This window comes from Cibotium barometz, chromosome 9, assembly GCF_041138505.1.
Source record: "Cibotium barometz isolate CiBa-2024 chromosome 9, ASM4113850v1, whole genome shotgun sequence".
Lineage (NCBI taxonomy): Eukaryota > Viridiplantae > Streptophyta > Polypodiopsida > Cyatheales > Cibotiaceae > Cibotium > Cibotium barometz.
Window position 1 is genome coordinate 60,225,127 of NC_141054.1, and position 12,428 is coordinate 60,237,554.

The following is a 12,428-nucleotide window of genomic DNA, read 5'->3' on the forward strand; positions in this document are numbered from 1 at the left end:
TGAGTGTGTGGCTCAGATGTCTTATGGCTGATTTGGGCGTTGGAAAGTCGTCTAGCACTATGATTTTCACTAACAGCCAGAGCGCATTAGCAGTTTTGCAAGAAACCCAGTGTTTCATGTTCGCACTAAGCACATTGAGGTGCATTACCACTATGTCAGGGAAAGACAACAAAGATCATCTTGGTCTATGTGCCTACACGACAACATGGCATATTTATTCACGAAGGCTCTTCCTCGTGAAAAGTTTGAAGCTTTTCGTAAAGCTTTGGGCTTACTTCCTTTTCAAGATTGATCGGCCATACCCTATACATGTTCACATCATCACTTCTTCCAGGGGGGATTTGTAGCATTATATGGTAGTGATGTGTGTGAACACACTTAGGACCGCCGGGGCACTTTTCCCCTCACTAGGAGGTTTTTTCCTACGTGCATATGTACACCCTCTTATCTACTCATCTTGGGGTGTGTACTTATCTTTTGTATTTGGCACACATTTGTTCATTCTAATCTAGTGAGTTTGTGTACTCTCAAGCTTCTCTATCTTGTGTGTGTGCATTGTTACAACCCTAACCTTAATTCCAACAACAATTTCACTGTTTTCCACTAGCTTATCCATGCGAGATAAGATTGGATGTGTAAGAATTGCAAACAAGAGTGAGCTAAGTGGGCATCCATGCTTGATCGATCTCGTCAAATGAATGGGCTCAATCACCCCACCATTAATCATAAGCCTAGCCACTGCATGTTGGCTAATGGTATAAAACAAAGAAGACATATGAGGGCCAAATCCCATAGCCTGCATAAGCTGTGAAAGAAAAGACCAACTAACATGATCATAAGCCTTTTCGATATCCAGTTGAATCATAACCACCTATTGCCTCAAAGCCCTTGCATAATCAATTCTCTCTCTCTCTCTCTCTCTCTAAATGTCTATTTCTCTCAAACTGGCCAAGTCCCTCTCTCTCTTTCTCTAACTTTCTCTAGCATTCCCTCTCTCTCTCTCTCTCTCTCTCTCTCTTTAACTCTCTCAAACTCTCTTTCTCTCTCTAACTCTCTCTATCTCTCTTAAATTGACACTCTCTCTAAATCTCTCTTTATAATTATCTCTCTCTTTAATGCTCTAATCTCTCTACTCTCTTTCACTCTCTATTTTTCTCGAACTTGCCACCTCTCTTTCTAGTTCTCTCTAATTGTCTCTCTCTAACACTCACTTTTTCTCTCTAACCTACTCACTTTACCCATCTCTAACTCTCTCTCTCTCTCTCTCTCTCTCTCTCTCTCTCTCTCTCTCTCTCTCTCTAACTCTTTGTAACTCTAGTCTCTGCATCTCTCACTCTCTCTAATTTTCTCTCTCTAACTCTCTCTACTTCTCTCTCTCTCTCTCTCTCTCTCTCTCCAACTCTTTTACTCTCGCTAACTCTCTACCTCTCTTGAACTGGCCAACTCTCTCCCAATATTTATCAAAAGTAGAAATATGGGTAGAATTGATTTTTGTAAATCCCATGAATTCTTTTATTCAAAAGAGGAATATTGAATATAATTCAATTGAGAAATCTCAATTGAGAATGAATATGGAAATAGTTGTCGGGAAAAAGAACCTTTAATTAGGTCAAGGAATTGGTAGAAATTTAGAAAAAATCCCATTATCGAGATCAACCTAGAAAAAGCTATTAAATGGGAATAGCATGTGAATGAGTGAGATAAGGTGAAAATAAGATGCGATAAGATGTGTATGGGATGTGATAAGATGTGTATGGGATGTGATAGAATGTGAATGGATGTGATAAGAGGTGTATGGGATGTGATAGGATGTGATAAGATGTAAACGGGATGCGATAGAATGAAAATAGATGTGATAAGATGTGTATGGGATGTGATAGAATGTGAATGGATGTTGTAAGAGGTGTATGGGATGTGATAGAATGTGAATGGATGTGATAAGATGTGCAGGGGACGCGATAGGATGTGATAAGATGAAAATAGGATGTGATGTAATGAGAATGAATGTGGATGTGTATGTGGAAGAAGGGATGTGGATGTGTATGTGAAAGGATGTGATATCGATGTGAGTGAATGAATGAGATGTGATGTGATGTGAATCGGGATGTGAATGAAATGAGATGTGATGTCATGCGAATCGGATGTAAATGTATGATATGGGATGTGAATGGATGAGATGTGATGTGATGTGAATCGGGATAAGAACGAATGAGATGAGATGTGAAATGAATGAGATGAGATGTGATGTAAATTGAGATAGATGTGAAATGAATGAGGTGTGAATATGGGTTGATGCGAGTGGATGAGATGTGATGAGAATAAATGAGGAAAGATGTGATGAGATGGAAAATGATGTGATTGGATGAGAACGGGTATACATATGATGTGATTGGATGAGATGGAAGATGATGTGATTGGATGAGAACGGGTATACATATGAATTGGATATGGATTAAGTAATGTGGACGGATGTAGAACAATGTGAAAGAGGAGAGTTCATTATAGGAACTGTATTTATGACCTGTTTTTAAATGACTGTTTTATGTCAAAAATGCTGGGGAAGCATTTTGGCCGTCTTGTGAATGAGGTCGTGGAGACCTAGCGCGGATAAAGTTGCAACAGCTGACGGAGAGTCAACGGATGACGTCTCGCGTAGCAAGTTCAGCCGAGGTCTTGACCAGCCGCAGTTAGATTCAGATGGTGAGCTTCCGGTACGGTGGATGAGGGACCAAGGAAGCGGCCTATGAGTGAAGCGCTAGGTGACCTCCGAAGGATCCTAGAGGGTGCTAACCATATGGTGCTCGGTCTCTGGGTCACCGAAGATACCCACACGTGCGTCGTGGAAGTATTGGAACAAGTTGTAAGAGTTATTTTCTGAAACCAGGCATGGATCGGGTTGATTGACCTTGTTGGTCCTCAACGGATGAGTCCATGGCTCTTTTATATGGATCTGTTGGTTGATCTTGCTGATCTTCAACGAAGATTCCATCTTGCTGATCTTCAACAGAGATTCCATCTTGATTTTCATAAGTGAATATATTACCGGTTACTATGAGCTAGGAACTATCGAAAAGGCCCCTGAGTGGATATATTACCGGTTACTATGAGCTAAGAACTATCGAAAAGGCCCCTGAGTGGACAGGTGGTGAGCGTTCTGGTTGCCAATGATGCCATAGATACACCGATGAAGGAATGATTGGAAAAAAGGATTCAACCGAAGATTTTGAGGATTATGATCAGTGACACTATGGTTTCATTAAATGATTGTTTTAAAGATAGCTGAATCTGTGATTGTTTTAAATGATTGTTTTAAAGACAGCTGAATCTGTGAAAAAGGCAATTTCATATTCGGTGTGTAAGTGGTGTGACTGGCGTTAAATTTGCATGAATATCCGGCTAGGGGGCCTGGGAACTCTTTCCCCTGGTACCCGGGACAAAACCTAACCAAATTACTAATTGGATCCCATCACTACAGTGGTTGGTGGGTAGTTGGCTAACCCATGGGACTGGGATGGGGTTAGGCTGGGCTGATGGATCCGTAAAATAAGACTCAATTCTACTATAGTACAATAGATGAAGTAAATCTCGGATAGTAATTGTTCTATGGAAAAAGAATCAATGGCTTTGCCTCTCGATGGGAAAAAAGCGTTGGTTTCTATGATCCAAGTGCAAGTTTCTTCCTTGATCTGACCAAGTGACTCACAGGCTCGGTCGAATCAGTTTGGTCAATAATGACCCTGACTACGTTAGAGTATAAATATCCTGGTGGAATCGCCCGTGCTTTCCGGGCAATGGGAAGTTTTTTCGGGTTTGGTTTTCGAAGAACAAAGGGATTAGTCTCTTGTCCGGATATCCGTGGTGGTGGGTAAGGCCCCGAGTGAAGGATCCTGTGTTGAAGTAGGAAATCCAAGCTTTAGATGTGTGGTATTTTATCCTCCTATAGTTGAGTGTGCACATTAGGTTGTGTCTAGGATTGTGACACATGGCAAGAGGCCTTATCCATGCATATAAGTGTGCTATCTTTCGTTGTATGGTGTGAGAGCTCACCACTTGGTGAGAGATTATTCAGTTCATGTTTTGGTGCCACACATTGTTTCTCTCTCTCCCTCCTCACTCTATGGTCTCCCCGATTTCGTAACATGGTATCAGAGCTACTTTCTTAGGGCTGTGAGGTTATAGATATCCCTCCACATCTCTCATAATAATGGGAGGAAGAGTGCAGCCGTTGGCACGCATGGTGCTACAAGGAGTGTAGCAGATTCAACACCAAGTGTGGCAAGTCTACAACAAAAATCTTGGAGTCGTCGACAACTAAATTCTAGAATCTTGCATTGGGAGTTCTGGTATGCAATTTTTTTACAGTTTCTGATTTTGGTTTGGTATGCCTCGGAAGTAGGCACAATGTGTTCAGTTTATATTGCAGGGAGTTTGATGCCCTCGTAAGATAAGAGAATAAGGAAAAGAACGAGAAGAAGGACCGGCTGAGAGCTATCCAAGGAAACCTGCTGTGAACAGAGCAGTGGTGCTGTTCGTGAAAAGAAAGAACAGGCATGGTTGGCGACAGAGACGACTTGCAAAATGATGATGAGCTATTTGTGGAAGAAGGCATGAGCACATCATTCAAGAGATGCAGGAGCGGGCATGCTTGAATCGAGCAGCAGCCAAAATCTTATCCTCTCCTTTTTGGTGTAAATGGACCTTTAGTTGTCCACATGGATATTTGTGGTGTTTGTAGTGATTACTTTGATGGATCACTTGTTGTGGTGGGAATAATCGTAAACAAGAAACATCATGTTGCATCTATGGACGATGAGGATATATATGTGTATGATGATGGGCGTTATGATGACCCATAATGGCTTGATGGTGAGGAGGAGGATGTATGCATTGAGAATGATGCACACGCTTGGAATGATGTACCCACGATGACCAAGGAAGAGATTTTGGAATTTCGCCTTCGACCTCTCATAGAGTTGAAGGAAAATGGCATGCAGATTGACTGGGAGATTATCGAGGATGGTGAAATTAAGATCACCAAGGGTTTTGATCTTTTGTATGGTGACATTGACACCTATGTGATGCAGCATGATGCATGTGCTAGTGAGATTTGCAGTAATGCATGCGTTGATGATTTGGATGTGGTGATACATGATCATGATGAGTCATGTGATGGTAAGAGTGCATGCTTGATTAGCATTCACAGTTTGGAGTATGAGCTTGTCTTGAAGCTTATTGATTGGATTGAGTATAGGCGTGTGTCTAGACTTGGAGACATTCCATCATTTCATGGTGTATTTATGAGCACCAAGTATGGATGAAGACCCGTGAGAGGGGGGGAATGCCCTCAATCTTTGATGCTCCATCAACATATGGTTTGACGATACCCCTTATTCACCTCCATATTGATGTTGCATTGTATTTTCATCTCTTGTTGTCCAAGATATCAATTGTTATGTGTATATTTGTGACTCAGCCATATGAGCATGAGTTTGCAAGAGTTGGCATAGGTTAAGGGGGGGAACTAGATTTCAAGAATAAAGTTACTTGGATTTCAGGGGGGGTGTTGAAGTAGGAAATCCAAGCTTTAGATGTGTGGTATTTTATCCTATAGTTGATTGTGCACATTAGGTTGTGTCTAGGATTGTGACACATGGCAAGAGGCCTTATCCATGCATATAAGTGTGCTATCTTTCGTTGTATGGTGTGAGAGCTCACCACTTGGTGAGAGATTATTCAGTTCATGTTTGGTGCCACACATTGTTTCTCTCTCTCCCTCCTCACTCTATGGTCTCCCCGATTTCGTAACATCTTGGCCTGCGCAAGAAGTGCTACTTCCGCTGCTAGCACCCCCGAATTCGTCGCACAGAGGGGGCAGGGATCTTTCAGCTGGTATCAGAGCAAATTGACTAAAGTGAATCAACTAAGAAGCCAAAAATGTCAAAAATTTATGAAGTATTAGTTAAAAGGTTGGAATCGTGTGATGAAATTCATACAAATTGATATTCAAACTAAAATTCATAAATTGGTAATTGGGTCTTCAGATGGAAATTCCGCAATTGTATGGAAATCCCTGACTTGCTTGAGGCCTAGTCATGATGGTATTTACCTTATAATTCCAAGGACCATGACTACCCGTATATACCGAGGGTATAATTGCAGCTCTTTACTGGCAGTATATACGAGTAAATCTAAGACTTGAAATTATAAGCATAAATGCTATCCAGATGATGAATTCGAATGTGGTTGATATGATTTTAAAATTCTGGTTGAGAATTGATGAGATGATTTGGATTGTGATTGAAAAATGATGATTCCTAAATTTTGGTTGAAATGTAATAAGCTCAGCAAAGCCACAATGAGGATGAATGGGACGAGTCCCTGTGATGATGTTTGTAACTGGAATGACGATATAATGACTTCAGCAAATCACTACGAGATTAGTGGATTGTGTTGACAGATTGCTACTTGACCTAGTGGATCCATCCCCATTTTGAAGTGTCAAAAATCAAATTTTTAACTATTTTCCTTGGTCCTTAGTCCACTCTTCATCTTATGTGAGTATTTACTCATTTTTTGGGGGGTTTTTCTTTATTTCTTCAATTTATCTCCTCCCTACATTTGGATTAATCTTATTGGTCCCTCAGAACCTTAATCCAAAATTTTCAGAAAATCTGGACCCTTAGGCTTAGGCCTTTTGAGCAGATTATAATTTATTTCTAATGCACCTTAGGAAATTCCTTTTAAACTTCTATTTTGGGGGAATTTAGTTTAATAAGAAAGGATATTTTTCCATCCAAAGATATCTAAAAACTGAGTTACCTCTCTCTAGAACATTTTCTCTCTAGAGGCCAAAACAAGAAGCCAAAACAAGTAGAAACAAGATCTTTTATTATTTTGAAAAGGGGATTGATTATAGGGGAAGAAACTGGACATCTTGAGGGGATGGGGAGGAATCTTACACTATGATTGGGCATATCAAAGAGGCCAAGTCACCTAACGAGGAATGGGACACCTTGGTGAAGCTGTATGAAACCAACACCAAGGCACAAAAAATTCAATTGAAGAATAAGCTTCATATTGTGGAAAAGAAGAATATATATATGAATGAGTATGCTTTGAAGATCAAGGGCATTGTAGAATCCCTTGCATAAATTGGTGTTTCTGTTGATGATTGATGATGAGATGACAAGGTGAAAGTGTGTCTGTGTGGTCTCGGGCCACAATACAAGGCGTTTAAGACGTCTATTTAGACTCGAGAGAGAACATTCCAAAATTCACAGATTTGGTGTTAATGCTGATCATTGAAGAGAAGAACTTGGGTGAAGATCAACAATCTTCACAAAACAGAAACAATTTAGAGCAGCATGCCTTCTACACAAGTGCAGGTAGAGGTTGTGGACATGGGGCCAAGGTGGTGGCTGAACAAGTAATCAGAATTGTGGTTAGCATCAGCAAAACAGTCCCAGGATTCACAACAACAACATAAGGTGGAAAAGGCCAGTTTAGAGGCAGGGGGAGTCAACGAGGTCGTGGTAATCGGCAAAGCTAACCTAATGATATACGAGGCTATTTTTACTGTGGTAAGCCTGGGCATGTGTAGGCAGGTTGCTATAAGAAGCAGAGTGACATGCAAAATGGAAAAGTGCAGCAAAATAACCATTACATCCTCTAGCAAAAATAATGAGGATAATGAGAGGTTGTTTGTTATGTAACATATGGTTAAAGTTGTGTTTGGAAATGATGTAGAATCATGTAAGGATGATGTATGGTATGTTGATTCAGGTGCTTTGAACCACATGACAAGTCATGGTGGTGTTCCAAACACTAAAAAGAATTTGGTTTCTGTTGGCCAGATGATTGAGCAGGGTTTGCAGGTTCGGTTTAACCCTAATGGGACTGTTATGTAGAAGACTTTAAAGATAAGTGCATGTTGGTTGCAAAAGGCAACAGAGTGGGCAGAATGTTTACATTGAATGTAAATATGTCTGAAGTGAGTGTTGCAATGTTTGCAAATGGTTAAGGAGTTGTTGCAGATACAAACATCTGGCATAAGAGAATTGGGCATGCCAATGTGCAAAGAATGAAGTCTATGCAGACTAAACAAATTGTGACAGGGTTACCTAAGTTTACAGTTGAAGGTATGCAAAAAGTTTGTGAAGCATGTCAATTTGGAAAGCAAATAAAGCATGTATTTCCACATGACAGAAATGTGAGTAGGAATATACTAGATGTTGTGCATTCAGATGTATGGAGTCCTGCGAAGACTATGTCTATGGGTGGCTGTACGTAACATTCATTGATGACCACACGAGGAAAGTGTGGGTTTACTTCATGAAGGAGAAGAGTGAAGTGTTCACTCATTATCATAATTTCAGAGTTATGGCTGAAAAACAGGCAGGAAAGCATGTGAAGTGCCTAAGGTCAGATGGAGGGGGAGAATACTTCACCAATGAGTTCTTTGAATTCTTATGAAAGAATGGCATTCAGAGACAATTTACATGTAGATACACTTCACAGTAAAAATGGAGTTGCTTAGTGGAAAAACAAGCACATTGCAGAGATAGCATGAGCATTGATGGCTGAGAAGAATATGCCACATAGCTATTGGGCTCAGGCTGTGTCTACAACAGTTTATATCATAAGCAAGACTCCTACTATAGCCATACATGATGTAATGCCAGAGGAGAAGTTTACTGGCAAGAAACCTGATTTGTCTCACTTGAAAGTTTTTGGATGTATTGCATATGTGCATGTGCTAGATGAGTTACGTACCAAGATGTGCATGTGCTAGATGAGTTACGTACCAAGATGGATCCAAAAGCAAAAAAATGTGTGTTTACTGGGTATTCCCTTGAGCAAAAGGGATATAGATGTTATAATCCTGCTACACGTGAATTGAGGGTAAGCAAGGATGTTGTATTTGATGAGATGAGTAGCTTGGTACATTGCTAAAAAGGATGTTGTTGGGGATAATGTAAGTGGAAATGTGGTTGCACAGAATGCAAGTCAGCAACAATCACAGTCATTGAGTGGACCAAGAGAGTCCTCATTGAGCAGTTCTATTGATAGACCATGGAGTGGTAGGCTACGTCATAATACTAGTCCTAAAAATGTAGTTGGTACATCACATAAAGGTAAAGAGAAAGTGGTTGAGCCCCTTGGTATGCCTGATATTTCTGTAGGGCATTCTCTTGTTGATAGAGATTCTAGTGTCTTGGAGATGAGCCTTGATGAGGAGCTTGGGATTCCAGCAATGAGGACACCTGATGTGAAGAAGGTTATGGAAGCCATGAACGCAAAGTTGCGAAGATCTGGAATAGTCAAAAATCCTGTGTAGAGGTTGACTTATGATGGTTATGTGGCACATCACTACGCGTATATGGCAAAAGTTGTGCTTTGATGAGGCTATTGGAAATGTGTGTTGGGAGAAAGCTATGGATAAGGAGATGGATGCATTGTATGGAAATGAGACTTGGGATTTGGTGCCATTGCCTGAAGGCAAGAAAGCTATTGGCTGTAAGTGGGTGTAGAAGGTGAAACATAACAGTGATGGTAGCATAAGCAGGTACAAGGCTAGATTGGTAGCCAAAGGATATGCGCAGACACATGGGATTGATTATGAGGAGACATTTACCCCAGTTGGAAAGATGGCAACTGTGAGAGTTGTGATTGCGGTGGCTACAGCTAAAGGTTGGTTTTTACATTAGATGGATGTCAAAAATGTGTTCTTGCATGGTGACTTGCAAAGTAGAGGTGTATATGGATCAGCCACCAGGTTTTGAGGATACAGGTCACCCAGAGTATGTGTGTAAGCTTCATAAGGCCTTGTATGGGCTGAAGAAAGCTTCATGAGCATGGCATGACAAGATTGCTGAGTATCTTGTCACTATTGGTTTTCATATGGCAGATGCAAATCACTCTTTGTATGTGTGCAAGAGTGATAAGGGTATTGTGATCATCACCATATATGTAGATGATCTTATTGTTGGGGGTGACAACTTGGAAGAGATTGAGCATGTGAAAAGTCTTCTCAAAAGGAAGTTTGAAGATGAAGGATTTGGGAGATCTGTGTTACTTTTTGGGAATTGAGGTCATTCGCACACCTGAGGATAGTTGGCTGTCACAGAGATAGTATGCATTGGACATGTTGTCCAAGTATGGGATGGCTGATTGTGAGCCAATCTTGGTGCCATTAGATCATAATGGCAAACTTAGTGCAGAATGAAGGTTATGTGTTGGAGTATCCCACTATGTACAGGAAGATTGTGGGGAGTTTGATCTATGCCACATCACTAGGCAGATTTGAGCTACAGTGTTGGCTTAGAAAGCCATTTTATGTGCAGGTTTCGCGCAAACCACATCTTAACAATGTGCAATGCACACTTCGGTATTTGAGGGCCAATGTTGATTATGCATTATTTTATGTAGCAGGTGTACCATTAGAGCTATATGAGTACACATGCAGATTGGGCAGGTAGCATCTCAAACAGGAGATCTACCAGTGGATTTATGTTTTCATGGTTGGGGAGTGTTGCTGTGACATGGAGCAGCAAGAAGTAGCCCATAGTTGCCTTGTCGAGCACAGAGGTAGAGTACAGAGGAGCTACAGTGGTGGCAACATGTGAGGTAGCTTGGTTATGCAAGCTGTTGATTTGGGGTTGCATGTGGAGAGAAAGGTTATCATATATTGTGACAATCTTAGCAGTATATAGTTGGCCAGGAACCCAGTTTTCCATGCGTGGATGAAACACATTGAGGTATATTACCACATCATCAGGGAGAGAGTCTTGGTAGGTGACATCAACTTGGCCTACGTCAGCACACAGGATCAGGTTGTTGACATCTTCATGAAGGCTTTGGGAGATGAGAAGCTCCACAAATTTTGAGATATGCTTGGAGTTCATGAGCTAGAGTTGAGCTTGAGGGAGAGTGTTAAGATGTCAAGCTCAACATGAGTTGACACTCACGAGGTACCTACATGACCGTTCGACATTTATATCATTGGTGAGTTTGGTAGCTGGCACCGACATATCTTTGCCAGAGATTCTACAGCTAGACTACACTGACTAGTCCACATCTACCTACTCCTCTTAGCGTGTTCACATTATGGACTGCTTGTATATACTCTATTATGTGTGTTAGTCACTTTATCTTCTTTGTAGACATCTTTTGTTGTGTTAAGAAGAAGAAGAATTTTCATCCTCTAAACTTGTGTGTTCTCTTCTAGGGTTTGTGTAAGTGTGTGTGTGCTTTGCAAGAGCTCAAGCTCTTTTCTCCCTTGCATCTTTTCGTGTGTGATATCTATGTATAGTAGTTTTTTATGAGAGTCCATTTGATTAAGCATATGCTATATTTTCAGCATTTTCTTATGAGAAAATTTAAGCACACTCTATTATCATTAAGATTGCATTAGAGAGAGTATGAAGTTGCCAATGGAGTTGCAAGAAGAGAACCTTGCATTTGGAGAATTGAAGCTGTCCATGGAAGCTGAAAATAACTCATAAGTTTGGTTTGAGTATGTAGGAATGCTCAACTATTGGTAAAGGGTTGCTATTAGAAAGGGATGTGGATTCATTCCTTGATTCCTTGAAATTTGGCAAAGGGTATGGAGGTGCAATGCTTGTCTAAGAAGGGACAAGTGGTTATGGTCTTGGAAGAAGTTCATGGTTGAGCACATTGGAAAGGGAAGATGCTCATTGGTATGCTTATAAGTATGGGCAATGTTGGGTGAAAGTAATTTGGGCTTTCACAATGGTTATGCACGTCAGGTTTTCTTTGCAAGAAATCCATGAAGAAAGAACTCTTGATTTTATGCAAAGAAGGCATATCATATTCAATAGAGTATTGAGTGTGCTACTCTCTCTCTCTCTCTCTTTAGTCATGGAGTTCTTGGTGTGGTATAACCCACCATAGTTTATGCTTAATCTATGATGTACAATACCATGATAAATCACATATTAGGATTTTTAACACCTGACATATCTTATGTTGTGGAACTGAGCATCACAAACAGCTACTCACTTCTTTCATCTTGATGATGTATAGTTATCTTGTTTTAACCTTTTACTTTTGGTATCATTCTTCTTTTTATAGCAATCCTTTGCTATGTGCCTTGATTTGCCATAGTAATAGAACTCTATGCTATTTAAATTTTGATTTCTTTTCTAACCACCTCGGCCTCTCTGGCTCCCCGTGCCTCTAGTCTAACATATTTAAGAATGATAAGTTTGAGAGAAATGGTTTCCATACATGGCAAACCAAAATCAAGCTTACACTAATGAGGAAGGGACTTTAAGATTCCTCCCTTCGGCTTTTGAGGTGTGTAGGTGTAAAAACCTCCCCTTCTGATCTTATAATTATTCCCCTCTGAAATAAAAGAAAGATCCTGTTTTACCTTGTTTTGGCCTAGAGAGAGAAAATATCTAGAG